This window comes from Eucyclogobius newberryi, unplaced genomic scaffold, assembly GCF_026437365.1.
Source record: "Eucyclogobius newberryi isolate DKJ021-1_F unplaced genomic scaffold, fEucNew1.0.hap1 SCAF_10, whole genome shotgun sequence".
In the NCBI taxonomy this organism is placed as follows: domain Eukaryota; kingdom Metazoa; phylum Chordata; class Actinopteri; order Gobiiformes; family Gobiidae; genus Eucyclogobius; species Eucyclogobius newberryi.
The window spans coordinates 31,922,883-31,939,168 of record NW_027315724.1 but is presented as its reverse complement, the minus strand read 5'-3'; positions in this window follow the sequence as shown (position 1 = coordinate 31,939,168).

Genomic DNA, 16,286 nt, shown 5'->3' with positions numbered 1-16,286 from the left:
ACAAAAAGTACCATAATTTCTTTGGATGTCTTATGTTACTTGTGTCTTTTTTGCTCTCTCTGTAGACTATGTTCTGTGTTTTATGTGTTAAGAATAATATGTATCAATCAAACTACTGCAATGATAAGTAAAAGCTTAGGGGAACAAGGCAGTGAAAACTTCCTTGTAACTTTCCAACTTCAGTTTCTTTGTTTTTTAAGTTATAATTGAACAGGCAGATTATACTGTGATGTAAAAATGTAATGTCTTTGCCTGATGCCACAGAACTTAGGTCAACATATGTGTAACAGCCGGGTCACACTTATTATGGCTCTGCAGACATCCCTGTGAACACAGACTGACAGCTGCGGATCCAAGGATGTCTCGCATGCGGTAGAACATTGAGTGTGTTTTTCTGCAATATGTTTAGACTGGTTTTGTGCATACGTGGCACCTGTTGTGCCTTAATAAGCTGAACTCAATGTTTGCTCTGGGCAGATCAGGGAGGGACAGAAAGGCAAATGTCAGGGAGAGCTTTTTTGGCTGTGCACGGCTAAAATAAAGAACCACTTTTGAACAAGACAACTTGGTTATATTTTGCCTCATTTTCTCTGTCATTTGTTATAGAATAGTTTCCACAACAATACATACTTAAAAATTAAATGCTATATATTTATACATTTTCCTGTTGCGCTAGAGGACCTCGTTTATGATTTTGAGAGCTTTTACCATTTCATTAAACGTCCTTGGTACCAACGCGTCGCTGAAGCAAAAATACATGTTGTTCTCTCTGTGCCGCAATGATATAATCTTGTTTATTCCATTTTGATGTTTACGTGCACTACAACAAGAGCCTCGGGGGGGAACAACAATTTTATCAGATAAAAGCAGAGATTCAAAATGGCTCAAATTTCTTTAAGATAGATAGCCTTTCATTTGCCTTTCACCGGGTAATTTTGTGTTGGATACAGAGAAACCAAATGGACCGTACACAGCCCTATCTGCTTGTATGTGATGAAATATGCCCTGCTCAGATGCTTCTGACAATGGCAAAGGTATTCTATTGGCAATTTCCACAGTGCCATCTGCAGTGCACCACCCCCAGGAGACACGGAGGAAACATGGAAGGATGACAACCCCCTGAGCTGTCTCCTACCAGGCTAAACGTACTTAACAGGGGCCCTGCTTTAATTATTTATGCTTACAAATCATTTGGCAGTCATTAATGAATATTTGATTGTGTAAGCTGTTTCATTTTGCTCTGCTGCTTGTGCTGCAATGACAGGCATTAGGCTCCAGTGAATACTTGCTAATTTTTCAATAGCGTCATGATGCCATTGGATTAATTGCAGTGATTACTAATGGCAAAAACATAGTGAGGCTATTGCTATTTTGTCGTTAGATGTGGAGGGAATGCAGTGAGGTGGCAATAATTATTATTTACAAATGGGCCTCAGCAGAGATGTCAAAGGTTATTTGGTTAATCGGGATTGTTCAGGTCGCAATATTGTTACAAAAAACAATCATGACTATATTAGAATCAGTTTTTATATATATTTTTACCCACAGTCCAAAAATACACTGACATGTAAAGGACGTTTTCTATCTGGCTAACTGGTCACATGGTGTAAGGTATAGCAACATGTTAGACAATGGGAATAAAACATTTCTCTGTTGTTTGGTTAAAGTTTAAGCCAGTAATTGTGACACAACAGTTATTGCACTAAAATTTGAATCTCTAGTCCTTAGGCAGGGTGCAACATGCATCAAAACCAGCTTACTTCTGTTCATTTCTCCCATCATAGTGGGATGGACGTCATGTTGGAAGGCAAGGCAAGGCAAGGCAAGGCAAGTTTATTTGTAGAGCACATTTCATACACAAGGCAATTCAAAGTGCTTCACAGCAGGAAAAATGCATTCAAATCACAAAGAAATTACAGAAACAGAAATACAATAAAATTAACTAAATTAAAAATTATCAATCCAACTGATTGTCTAAACTAATAAAATCACAAACAAAAGAGAAGAGTGCAAAGAAAAAATCCTTTCAGTCATATGCGCAGCTAAACAAAACTGTTTTTAGCTTAGATTTGAACATTGTCAGAGTAGAAGCCTGTCTCACATCTTCAGGAAGAATGTTCCAGATTTTAGCTGCATAAAACTGAAACGCAGATTCCCCATGTTTTGTCCTGACTCTGGGCACCAGCAGGAGGCCGGTCCCTGAGGTCCTCAGAGTCCGAGATGGTTCATATGGCACTAACATATCCAAGATGTACTTTGGTGCTAGGCCATGGAGAGACTTGTACACAAGCAGAGCTGCTTTAAAGTCTATTCTCTGAGCCACAGGGGGCAGTGCAGAGACCTGAGAACAGGACTAATGTGATCATACTGCCTGGTTCTAGTCAGGACCCGAGCAGCAGCGTTCTGGATGTACTGCAGCTGTTTTACAACTCGTTTGGAGAGACCAGTGAGCAGGCCGTTACAGTAGTCTAATCTACTGGAGACAAACGCGTGGATAAGTCTCTCTAAATCTGGTTTTGACACTATATTTTTTAAATCTGGGGGCAATAATGGACTCAGACTTGAACAGTTTATACAAGTTAGAAATGTTCAAAATTCAATAATACAGCTACAGTTATTTTGGACATATATTCATCCTTTTCTTAACCAGGTAAAATGCATAATAAAAAAAATGAATTTACGAAAATATCCTGGCCAAGTGTTTGTCCACACAATTGTACACGCTACAGCCGAGAACACAATCAGCATAAAACATTAAACAGAGAAAAAATATTATGTGTGAGTGTGTTTGAAGCAAATCCATTTGAATTCAGTCAACTGGCCAATTGTTTTAACAGTGAATCATTTTTGGCACTCATCCAAGTAGTTTCTTCAGGTCCTCTGACAAGGATCTGGTAAGTTACTGCCTTATATCTGTCTGAAGGGAAGGAGCCGACTACACTGAACTATATTTGTATAGTGAAAGTATGTTTTTGTGAACCACTTCTCACAAGCCACATCAGTCTTACATTAGCTTGAGTTCATTTAGTTCACCTCATCTGTCATGACTTTGTACCTCTTTAGGGGCCTCATTACGCAAGATGTTTTTTGTTCTCCCTCTTCTGCGAAAAAATATATTTGTTATTTGCAACTCATTTTGTACAAGTTTGCATAGAAGTATATCAGGATTGTTCCCTGTGTCTGTATTATCCGCAAAGCTTCGACACGAGGCAGAAGATAATGAACCATCAGTAGACACTTTTTACCATCTGCCTGGGTCCTGTTTTTTCTGTCCGACACGTCACTTAATTTATAGTGTATACAAAGAGAAAGTCACCCCTAGTCTCTCGCTCTAAAACCTACAAACCAAGTTAGAAATCTGGGGGTAATAATGGACTCAGACTTGAACTTTAACAGCCACATCAAATCAATAACATCAGCAGCTTTTTACCATCTAAAAAACATTGCCAAAATCAAAAATATAGTGTCTAAACAGACTTGGAGAGACTTATCCATGCGTTTGTCTCCAGTAGATTAGACTACTGTAACAGCCTGCTCACTGGCCTCTCCAAACGAGTTGTAAAACAGCTGCAGTACATCCAGAACGCTGCTGCTCGGGTCCTGACTAGAACCAGGAAGTACCATCACATTAGTCCTGTTCTCAGGTCTCTGCACTGGCCCCCTGTGGCTCAGAGAATAGACGTTAAAGCAGCTCTGCTTGTGTACAAGTCTCTCCATGGCCTAGCACCAAAGTACATCTCAGACATGTTAGTGCCATATGAACCATCTCGGACTCTGAGGACCTCAGGGACCGGCCTCCTGCTGATTCCAGAGTCAGGACTAAACATGGACCGGCCTCCTGCTGGTGCCAGAGTCAGGACTAAACATGGACCGGCCTCCTGCTGGTGCCAGAGTCAGGACTAAACATGGACCGGCCTCCTGCTGGTTCCAGAGTCAGGACTAAACATGGACTGGCCTCCTGCTGGTGCCAGAGTTAGGCCTAAACATGGACTGGCCTCCTGCTGGTGCCAGAGTCAGGACTAAACATGGACCGGCCTCCTGCTGGTGCCAGAGTCAGGACAAAACATGGACCGGCCTCCTGCTGGTTCCAGAGTCAGGACTAAACATGGACCGGCCTCCTGCTGGTGCCAGAGTCAGGACTAAACATGGACCGGCCTCCTGCTGGTTCCAGAGTCAGGACTAAACATGGACCGGCCTCCTGCTGGTGCCAGAGTCAGGACTAAACATGGACCGGCCTCCTGCTGGTTCCAGAGTCAGGACTAAACATGGACCGGCCTCCTGCTGGTTCCAGAGTCAGGACTAAACATGGACCGGCCTCCTGCTGGTGCCAGAGTCAGGACTAAACATGGACTGGCCTCCCGCTGGTGCCAGAGTCAGGGCTAAACATGGACCGGCCTCCTGCTGGTTCCAGAGTCAGGACTAAACATGGGCCGGCCTCCTGCTGGTGCCAGAGTCAGAACTAAACATGGACCGGCCTCCTGCTGGTGCCAGAGTCAGGACTAAACATGGACCGGCCTCCTGCTGGTTCCAGAGTCAGGAGTAAACATGGACCGGCCTCCTGCTGGTGCCAGAGTCAGGACTAAACATGGACCGGCCTCCTGCTGGTGCCAGAGTCAGGACTAAACATGGACCGGCCTCCTGCTGGTTCCAGAGTCAGGACAAAACATGGGCCGGCCTCCTGCTGGTTCCAGAGTCAGGACTAAACATGGACCGGCCTCCTGCTGGTGCCAGAGTCAAGACTAAATATGGACCGGCCTCCTGCTGGTTCCAGAGTCAGGACAAAACATGGACCGGCCTCCTGCTGGTTCCAGAGTCAGGACTAAACATGGACCGGCCTCCTGCTGGTGCCAGAGTCAGGACTAAACATGGACCGGCCTCCTGCTGGTTCCAGAGTCAGGACTAAACATGGACTGGCCTCCTGCTGGTGCCAGAGTTAGGGCTAAACATGAACTGGCCTCCTGCTGGTGCCAGAGTCAGGACTAAACATGGACTGGCCTCCTGCTGGTGCCAGAGTTAGGCCTAAACATGGACCGGCATCCTGCTGGTGCCAGAGTCAGGACTAAACATGGACCGGCCTCCTGCTGGTGCCAGAGTCAGGACAAAACATGGACCGGCCTCCTGCTGGTTCCAGAGTCAGGACTAAACATGGACCGGCCTCCTGCTGGTGCCAGAGTCAGGACTAAACATGGACCGGCGTCCTGCTGGTTCCAGAGTCAGGACTAAACATGGACCGGCCTCCTGCTGGTGCCAGAGTCAGGACTAAACATGGACCGGCCTCCTGCTGGTGCCAGAGTTAGGCCTAAACATGGACCGGCCTCCTGCTGGTGCCAGAGTCAGGACTAAACATGGACCGGCCTCCTGCTGGTGCCAGAGTCAGGACTAAACATGGACCGGCCTCCTGCTGGTTCCAGAGTAAGGACTAAACATGGACCGGCCTCCTGCTGGTGCCAGAGTCAGGACTAAACATGGACCGGCCTCCTGCTGGTTCCAGAGTCAGGACTAAACATGGACCGGCCTCCTGCTGGTGCCAGAGTCAGGACTAAACATGGACCGGCCTCCTGCTGGTGCCAGAGTCAGGACTAAACATGGACCGGCCTCCTGCTGGTTCCAGAGTCAGGACTAAACATGGACCGGCCTCCTGCTGGTGCCAGAGTCAGGACTAAACATGGACCGGCCTCCTGCTGGTTCCAGAGTCAGGACTAAACATGGACCGGCCTCCTGCTGGTGCCAGAGTTAGGCCTAAACATGGACCGGCCTCCTGCTGGTACCAGAGTCAGGACTAAACATGGACCGGCCTCCTGCTGGTGCCAGAGTCAGGACTAAACATGGACCGGCCTCCTGCTGGTGCCAGAGTCAGGACTAAACATGGACCGGCCTCCTGCTGGTTCCAGAGTCAGGACTAAACATGGACCGGCCTCCTGCTGGTGCCAGAGTCAGTGCCAGAGTCAGGACTAAACATGGACCGGCCTCCTGCTGGTTCCAGAGTCAGGACTAAACATGGACCGGCCTCCTGCTGGTTCCAGAGTCAGGACAAAACATGGACCGGCCTCCTGCTGGTTCCAGAGTCAGGACTAAACATGGACCGGCCTCCTGCTGGTGCCAGAGTCAGGACTAAACATGGACCGGCCTCCTGCTGGTTCCAGAGTCAGGACTAAACATGGACTGGCCTCCTGCTGGTGCCAGAGTTAGGCCTAAACATGGACTGGCCTCCTGCTGGTGCCAGAGTCAGGACTAAACATGGACCGGCCTCCTGCTGGTGCCAGAGTCAGGACAAAACATGGACCGGCCTCCTGCTGGTTCCAGAGTCAGGACTAAACATGGACCGGCCTCCTGCTGGTGCCAGAGTCAGGACTAAACATGGACCGGCCTCCTGCTGGTTCCAGAGTCAGGACTAAACATGGACCGGCCTCCTGCTGGTGCCAGAGTCAGGACTAAACATGGACCGGCCTCCTGCTGGTTCCAGAGTCAGGACTAAACATGGACCGGCCTCCTGCTGGTTCCAGAGTCAGGACTAAACATGGACCGGCCTCCTGCTGGTGCCAGAGTCAGGACTAAACATGGACTGGCCTCCCGCTGGTGCCAGAGTCAGGGCTAAACATGGACCGGCCTCCTGCTGGTTCCAGAGTCAGGACTAAACATGGACCGGCCTCCTGCTGGTGCCAGAGTCAGGACTAAACATGGACCGGCCTCCTGCTGGTTCCAGAGTCAGGAGTAAACATGGACCGGCCTCCTGCTGGTGCCAGAGTCAGGACTAAACATGGACCGGCCTCCTGCTGGTGCCAGAGTCAGGACTAAACATGGACCGGCCTCCTGCTGGTGCCAGAGTCAGGACTAAACATGGACCGGCCTCCTGCTGGTTCCAGAGTCAGGAGTAAACATGGACCGGCCTCCTGCTGGTGCCAGAGTCAGGACTAAACATGGACCGGCCTCCTGCTGGTGCCACAGTCAGGACTAAACATGGACCGGCCTCCTGCTGGTGCCCAGAGTTGGTGCCAGAACAGTTCAACTTTATGCAGCTAAAATATGTGAGACAGGCTTCTACTCTGACAATGTTCAAATCGAGGCCAAAAACAGTTTTGTTTAGCTGTGCATGTGACTGAAAGGATTTTATTTGCACTCTTCTCTTTTATGTCTTTATCTGTTTTGTGATTTCAATTAATTGGTTCCTGTTGTGTGAAGCACTTTGGATTACCTTGTGTACAAATTGTGTTTTATAAATTATATGCCTATAGTTAATAATAGTTATGTGAATGTTCAACCTTAGCTGTTCTCTGTTCTGACCGCTTGACTTAATGGTGATTAAAATGACTGCAGTATGTGCGTTATATTCAGAACCTAACATGACCGACCTTCACTCACTACGGGCATAACCCTCTGTTCTTGCAGTGACCATTTCAAAATAGTCAAACTCACTAAAATATTGTGTTTCTTACAAACCCATGCTGTTATTATATTCAGATTAGACTACTGTAACTCCCTGCTCGCAACGCGTCCTAAAAGTTCCATAAAAAGCTTTCAACTGGTTCAAGATGCAGCAGCAGGATTACTACAGGAACTAAAAGAAGAGAGCACATTACGCCGGCGCACGAGTCTCTTCACTGGCTCTTGTACAGTTTACAATTCTCCTCCTGACTTACAAAGCAATAAATGACATGGCCCCATCTTAATTCAAAGATATAGTGCCATATCCTCCAAACAAGAGTGTTTAGCTCCACGTCCATGTTAAAGATGCCGGCACAGTCTCTTCATTTAAGACCAGGCTTAAAACCTCTTTGAAATAGCTTATGGTGAGGCCAGTTAGGAACAGAAATAAAAACCTACAGTTTTCCAGTTGCGCTGCCCGAGGAGCAACTATGCTGTGGGAAGTGTGAGCTCTATCCTTTGCTTCCTCCTACTTTTCCTATTAAAAAAAACATTTTAGTTCACCTGTGTCTGTTCATTGCTGTTCACATGTTTTTCTCCTTCTGATTTAGACACTGCCGGTGCTGATCTGTAGATCCGGATGCTCCTCAAGTGCCTGGAGGAACCCTCTCTACTCTAGATCAATGGCTCTTTATGCCTGGATGAACTGTCTTGCTAGATGAACCTCCTTCTCTCCTCCTGAGTGAATCTGGCCCCACAGACTATCCGCAAATTGAAGCGCGTCATCCTGTCTGTGGGAGTAGGATCTCTCCTTCACTGTGGTTCTCCCTGAGGTTTCCACTATTTCCCAAAGGGTTTTGTCGTTTTTCCTTGCCAAAAAAGGAGGGTCTAAGGACATGTGATGCTGGGACATTATCCAATTGCTTATTTCCTTTGAACATTGTTTAATCTGCTGTTCACTGTCACCCTTCGAGGCAGCTGATGTTGTGTTGTATTTGATTCTATAGCAAATTAAAATTGTTTTTCTTTTTGACTTATATAGGTTGTTTTATCATTGTTCATTGTTTTATGTTTCACCGAATCACCAAAGCAAGTTCCTATGTTTGTGAATTCTGTTCATTGACAATGGCAATAAACCTTTTCTGATCCTGAAACTGAATTCAAGTTTTACTGTCTATATATATCCAGTATAATGTATATATTCATACAGTTAGTGGGCAATGTATTGTTATAATAGCAAGATACTGCTACTGCCGCTGTACCACTACCCTAACATGTAACATGTATTACTCGAGTAAAAGGTTAGGAATATCCATGGCTTTCAGAGTGAAATTAGCCCCATTACCATAGCAATTAACAAATGTTCTTTTAAATGGCCAAAAGTCCTCAAATATCACCATTAAACAGGAAAATGAAATCAGAACACTTTTTTATCTCAGATTATTTGACATGTTACCCAAAAAAAACTTGAAGTTTTGCCCGACTGACTGTAGGCAAGAAACGAAACTTCATCAACTCAGAAATGTAATTAAAAAGAGTGACAGTGATCTGAGACTTGGCAGTACCTAATGTAAAACCCAATTTGCGCAAAATGAATCAAAATTTCATCTGATATTAAATAATGAGATAATGATTTCTCCAAAGCTGTTTTGCGGCCACGGGGAATCCAACCGTCTCTTACAATCAACAATCAGCGGATTTATTTCAGTGAGCCCGATACTTTTGACTGAAATCACCATGGCAACTTCAATTAACCCCGATTTATTCCGGACACGCTTCCTCTGAGACCACATATTGCCAAAATGTGTACAGTCACTCATTGGGGCTGAGCTAATGAAACACAGGCGCTCGAGGGAAAAACACCCCCCAAACAAACCCGACCAGACTTTGTTTGGCCGCTAGATGGCGCTGTTGGACAGAACATGTGCGCGCAGCGGATCTCCGCCAGCCAGAGTCGGTCCACTCCAAAGCTGCGTCTCCTCGCGCACTTGTGCCGTGCCCGTCTCGTCGTGCTCTCCCGGTGCCGTTTCCCACACGTCCACACTCGCGTTGATCCGTGGATAGCCCCGTGGAGACGATACCGGGTCGGACGTCGGTTCCAGGAGGACAGGAAGGACAGGAAGGACCCCCCGCGTCATCCACAAGTTTTGGAGATTCGAGCCGCCGCCGCCGCCGCCGCCGCCGCCGCCGCCGCCGCCGCCGCCGCCGCCGCCGCTGATCAAAGGACAACATGCATTACTTCTGGATTTATAGCGTTTGGATCCCCGGCGCCGCGTTCCTCTTCGGATATCAAGGCAAGGATGTCCCCCCCCCCCTCTCTCTTCTGCGCGTGCCCCCCTTTTTTGCGCATCTTAGTAGAAAATACGCACCACTTAACGCGCCCGCTCCACAGTCCCGCGCAGTCTTGGGTTGTTTTGACATTGTTTGCTCTGCGTTTAATGACGGGAAAACGCTTTTATTTATGACTGTATTTATTTATTTTGCGCGTGGCACCTCACTTGCGCGTGATTGAAATGTCAAAGTGGGGTTTGTTTCTTCTTCTTCTTCTTCTTCTTCTTCTTCTTCTTCTTCTTCTTCTTCTTCTTCTTCTTCTTCTTCTTCTTCTTCTTCTTCTTCTTCTTCTTCTTCTTCTTCTTCTTCTTCTTCTTCTTCTTCTTCTTCTTCTTCTTCTTCTTCTTCTTCTTCTTCTTCTTCTTCTTCTTCTTCTTCTTCTTCTTCTTCTTCTTCTTCTTCTTCTTCTTCTTCTTCTTCTTCTTCTTCTTCTTCTTCTTCTTCTTCTTCTTCTTCTTCTTCTTCTTCTTCTTCTTCTTCTTCTTCTTCTTCTTCTTCTTCTTCTTCTTCTTCTTCTTCTTCTTCTTCTTCTTCTTCTTCTTCTTCTTCTTCTTCTTCTTCTTCTTCTTCTTCTTCTTCTTCTTCTTCTTCTTCTTCTTCTTCTTCTTCTTCTTCTTCTTCTTCTTCTTCTTCTTCTTCTGGAGATGTGCAGTTAAGACGGCAGGAGAGGGCTGTTCACTTTGCTCTTCTGTCCCAGCTGGACTGAAATCTGTTGCATTTCAGAACACCTACAAGCTCTGCCTCTCTTCTCCTCCTCTTCAGTCCGCATTTGTCGTTTTGAAAAAGGAAGGAAAGAAAGAAAAAAAAGAGGAGAAGCTTGCCTTTTACTGATATGTCACTCCAATAGGTAATAAATGCCAGACGCGTTAATTGTTTTGAACCCTATTATGGCAGGCAAAGTGCTTTAGATAATGGGCTGCAGGGACGAGGCAGGTTGATGAGAGTAGAGCAGCTTTGGCAATTGGATTTGTGGTTTAAAGGTTTTTAATTTGAAAGTGCTCCAGAAGAATTGAGGTTTTGAGCTATTGAATTCTCCGATTTTGAAATGAATGGCTGTACTTTGACAGTCACCATCAGATGGGCTTCACTGAATTTACTGTGGAGTTGCTGTTGTGCTGTTCTCACCATCGCCTCTAGGTCGTGCTGTTTGCATACAAGAACAGGAATTATACTTGACATTATGACATAATCTGGTACCAGGGGAGTATTTATGCCTCCCGCCTGTCTCAATTTCTATTGTCCTCAGGTTTAACCATGGCCTCTCTGTTAAAAGTCTGAAATTTAACTTAAAGTTGACAAGTATAGACACTAAGCAATCCCTCTTAAACTAATCTAACTCAAATTGTGAAGCGATGTACTTACTTTGTATAAATATTCAAAAAGACATTTGACAAACTATAAAGCATCCTCTTTGAGAAGTTTAACCAGATTTTGCACTAGTTTTGCAGCTATAATCTCTTTAATTTTCTCCATCTGTGCTGTAGTAAATTGCAATTTGAATATGCATGCACGTATATTTTCTTTAGCCTTGCCCCATGCTTCAAATACGTTTGAATAGTGAATGTTTGTAAGGCCTTGTCTCTGGCAATATGTGATTAAGCTCAGAGCAACCTTAGCGAAACCTAAATCCAATTTGCTGCTTTTAAGAGTCTCAAAAACCTTCAGATCAATGCGAGCTTTTAACCCGCCTATTCCTTTAATGAGTCCAACTTACTGTAAAGCTTATTGACAGTCCTCACGAGTAACCTGACCCACAGAGGAGTGATACATATATGGTATTGTAGTGATGTATCCCCTTCCCTTTCCTTTTTATTTAGAGTGGAGCTCATCTTCAGTCATCTGCCCTGTCCTGTCAGAGAGCTCGGGTTTCCTCACTCCACTTCAGGACCGGACTAATAGAGCTGGTTTGGCCCATCACAGCGAGATGAGCTACATCAATGAATGTCTTTTGTCTCCCAGAGGGAAAGTGTACGAGAATAGAGCACAGTCTGAGCAAGCAGATAACGGGGTCGAGATATTGGACAGAAGCCTGGATCATGTGAAGAGGAGCAGAGGAGGGTGCGTGGGAGGAGAGGACGGGACGGGGCGTAGAGTCGACTATAGAGGGCACTGTTTTTCTGTGACGGAGAACGACTCTTTGTTTCATGTGACGTGGCCTTATGCTGTCCATGTTCAGTCAAGCTTATCTAGTTAGCGACTTTTATACCAATAAGAAGCATAAAACGGGTGCTTAAAAACGGATCATGTGCGAGAACTGTTGCTTGTACTTTCAGTGTCACTTTAATTTATGTCAACCACCAAAACCAAATGTAAAGATGGGCAAAATCAGTTCTTCATTATGAGTATGATGCAGGTGCACGTGTTTCTGAAGGAGCTGTCCACTCTTCTCATGCTCTGATGTTGAACCATGACAAAGAACAACTGTAAGCAGTTCTCATCCCACAACATTCTCTGATTGCAAACGTTTCTGTCCCTAGCAGTTTCTTAGTTCTCTTCCAACAAAATGTGTTGTAATATGTTTCGGCAATATTCATCAGTCTTTTTCTTTTTTTTGTGTGCAAATAGCTGCTTTTATAATAAACTCTATGAAATAAAAGGCATTTTCTTCAACTAGAAAAGAAAACAGACAAGCCTGTATACATGTTAATGCACCCATCATTAGCCCAGGGGTGAAAGCCAATGAGCATATTTTGTGTTTTCTTGTAAAAGCAGCACTTTGTAACAAAATTAGACCATTGTGCAGTGTCTGTGGCTGATAATAATGTACTTTATTCCTCATCAACCCAATAGTAATGGCTGAAAGCAGCAGGAAAATCCGGTACTCAAGCTTAAATATACACTTACAGCATGTTTTTCTCAGTGTAAAGGTGAGGGGCATAGGCTGCGATTCAGTGAGTCTTTAAATGTCACAGGTATGGGTCAGAGTTAACCACAGTTTTAACAATGACTCAGGTCTGCTGTGTTCATCATCAGCTCCTATAAGTATTCAAACATTTCACCAGCTTTTTTGGCTTTGTTATTTCACGTTTACTTCCACCATAGGGATAGGCTCAGTTGACCTGACCCTGGTCCTGTCCCCTTCCAAGGTTTCAAGTGTTCAAACGAAATAGCTTGTTTAATTTGATTCCCATTTCCCTCCACCTCAGTCTGTCACATACTCACACTGCCTCTCTTTTCCTCCCCCTCGCTCTTTCCCTCTCTTGACTTGAATGTAAAAAAGTGATCTGCCACATCCTGCTCGCGCTGTGAGCTCCTTCACATTTCTATGACTGCAGACATTTTCGGGGGATCACACGGAGCGGAGCAGGGATGGAGGATAGTAACACTCTACCTCTTCCTCCGCTCCAGGAAAAATATTCACTGTGACATGAATGAATCCAGCCTTGCATTTTCAGCAGTTGTCAATGCTCTTCTTTCACGCTTGTGCTCCAATCACACACCAGCTCCGGGCTGCTTAGTGACAGAAAGAAGCTGTGTAGAGGAATTAGACATGTCAAAAGCTGACATCAACTCTAGAGGGAAGGGAACCATGTGGGAAGACATTCAACAGAGTGAACAGCCACTAAAATGGGCCAAATTGATTTTTCTTTATGTTTAGACAGTGCTCTCTATTTACATTGGCACCCTCGAAACGGTTTGGGAAACTGTATTCTACATTTGGAAGATTTTCAGAGGAGTCAAGATGTTTTTCCATCCAACAGCACATTAAAATATACAGTGCATTTTATCTGACTTGTCTTTGTTCCTTAATGTAGCAAGTACACAGGGCAAAACGATCAAATTGTGATTAAAAGCTTATCGGGTAAAGCTAGCATTTAGAACTACGTGTCGAGGATTTGTACAATAATAACACACAACACAGACATGAAAGTGCGGTTCTTACCATCATATTGATAGTGAACAAATACAAAAGAACTGTGAACACCCCCATATTTACAGTCCGCAGAATAGAGTTGTTTAAAGTTTTGAGTTTAGAGCTGTATTGATCAGTATTAAGAATGTATAAACAGTCCAAGAGATATGCTATGTTGAAAATAAGGTGGGAAACCATTCATGCACACAATTGAATGCACGCAAAATGTCCAACGCACCCAGCGAGTGTTATTGTCCATCGAAATGAACCCTTGTGTGTAGAAACGCGGGAGGAACAAGGCTGCATTATATCACAATAATAAAAGTACCAATATCAAAGTAAACTGCAGGCATTGCACAACTAAACTGCAGTGGCAATAATTTAATGGGATGATTCAAGTTTTTGAACCGCGTAATTGGCAGTACTTTTTGCTCCTGTTAACGGTGAGAAAATGAATGGACATTGAACTGTAAATAAATAGAGCAGCATCAGCTTGGATGTGTTAAGTTGAACAGATGTGTGATACAGTGTTGCATCTGTCTCATCAAGCAGGTATTTAAGTATCTGCGCCTGGGGATTTGAGTGCGAAAGAGAGCGGTGATACTCACTCTAGCACGTACCAGACTGTAACCCTTCATACCGCTGAAGTTTAGTGGAAGTTGCACACATCTGTCAGCTATAATAATAGAAGAGATTGTTGTTGAATACTCTAGTATATACGATTATATATTTTCAGAATGGTAGAAGACAAATGCAATGTTGCACCAAAGGATAATCAAAAGTTTCATATTTATCTATTACAATAATCAGTTACATTGTTTGTTTTTTTTCTTTTTAAAAACACATTAAAATAGCTCTCAATTATAGGTGGGAGATAATGAAATGTGGATAATTGCAATTTCTGTTTCTGAGATTTTCAGCAAATTTCAGAGTGTGTTGTCTCTTATTTAAACTATTAAAAATACAGAAAGAGACTAATACTTCTTGTGTAATCTTCCAAACAAAGATATAATGGATATATCTGCCCTTTGGTGATTCATTTTATAGTCCGCCCATGTTTTATTCGATAAATGAGCCTCAACCAAGACATTTGCAGACACATTTTAGTACATTCCTGATGCTTTATTAAAGTATAATTGCAATAATCCTTAATCAAATATTGGATTATTCACATTTCATCCGATTCTCAATCTAAATTTCATGAATGAGTCTTTAAGTTTAAGTTTAGTTAGTTAGTTCGTTCGTGAGTGAAGTTTATAAAAACATTGTACAATTTATTCCGTCAAAACCACGATTTTACGCCAACAGAATTTGCAGTGGACTTCTCAATTAAAGCCGAGCAGAGCAGGTCTTTGATGTTTTGAAACGATTGAATCTTGCAAGCAAACAGGGCAGCAGCACTCATGGGACTAGAAAATATTAAAAAAAAGCCTTTATTAAATCATGGCTGAAAATGTATTTAAAAAATGCCAACGCGTTTCTGCCTTGCTGGGCTTTTATCAGGGCTTAGATTTTAAAAGAACAAAATGGCTGCCAATTTTATACTGACAGGTCACATGACAAAGAATACATATAAAATTGACTATAGATTTTATTCAAATAATTGCATAGCCCTAATTAGATATGTATTTGCTCTTCAACAATGCCAAAGATAAATAATATACGAAAATGTTATATATGAAATATAATGTAATAAAACCAATAGAAGCTTTTTTTATCCCGTTTTTCCACTTCATGGATCTTCCTCTTTGGAAAGCTGCACTTGATTCACATGGAATTGGTTTTGAGATTAAATTGTCATTCAGACTTAGCCTTTGAGTCCCTTCACTTACGGCTCTCCTGTTTAAGATAAGCCTGTCGTTCCGTATTTTTCAGTGCATCAAGGTTTAATTTTTCTGTGATATTAACTAATGAGCTTGCGCAAGGACATTAAATTATTCAGTGTGAGCAAGTCAAGTTTTTATGTGTGAACCGGCATTTCATTTCCAATTCAATTAAAGATTACCCACGCATCCATTTGAACTGCGTTTATCAAATAATTAACAAATATCTTAACCCGCCTTGAACTGTTTGCACTTGTAGGTCTGTGTGAAAGTTCAGAAGGAGCACGGCTGAAATGCTTCAAAAGCCTCAGTCAATGCTAATGAAGTCAACATCTCCACATCTGATGATTAGATCTTGCTCTAATTCAGATTTAAATTATGCTTTAGTCTTGCAGCCAATTTCCTAATAGCTCGGTCTTTCTGCTCTCCCTGATGTTTGACTCCAACAATAAATCAATTTATCTCAACTAAGTCCATAAAGACTTTATAGCTGCGTGAACATGAATTTTATATTAAGTATTGCAGGAATAATCAATGGCATCTCAACATCTGTGATAGACACAGAAGTGAATTTGCTTTTCTGACACTTTTGGTATTGTAACCGTTTGAAAGAACTACCTATTGAATATTATTTCCATGGTTCTAGCCACTTTCACCAAGTTTGGTTACTTTCACAAATCAGATTATTTTGTTCCATATGTGATTTTCTCTGGATAAACGCACTGAACGACGGGTCCACACTAGTGAGAGTCAACTGCGTGAGCTACATTCAGTGCGAGTACAGATGGTTTTATGTCGCTGCTTCAAGAGTTTACATAGATCAGCACGAGGGACTACACCCAGATCAGCACGAGGGACCACACCGCTGACTGCGCTGGAGCGCAAAGCAGCCACTCAGTGTGAGCTAAAGTGGAGCC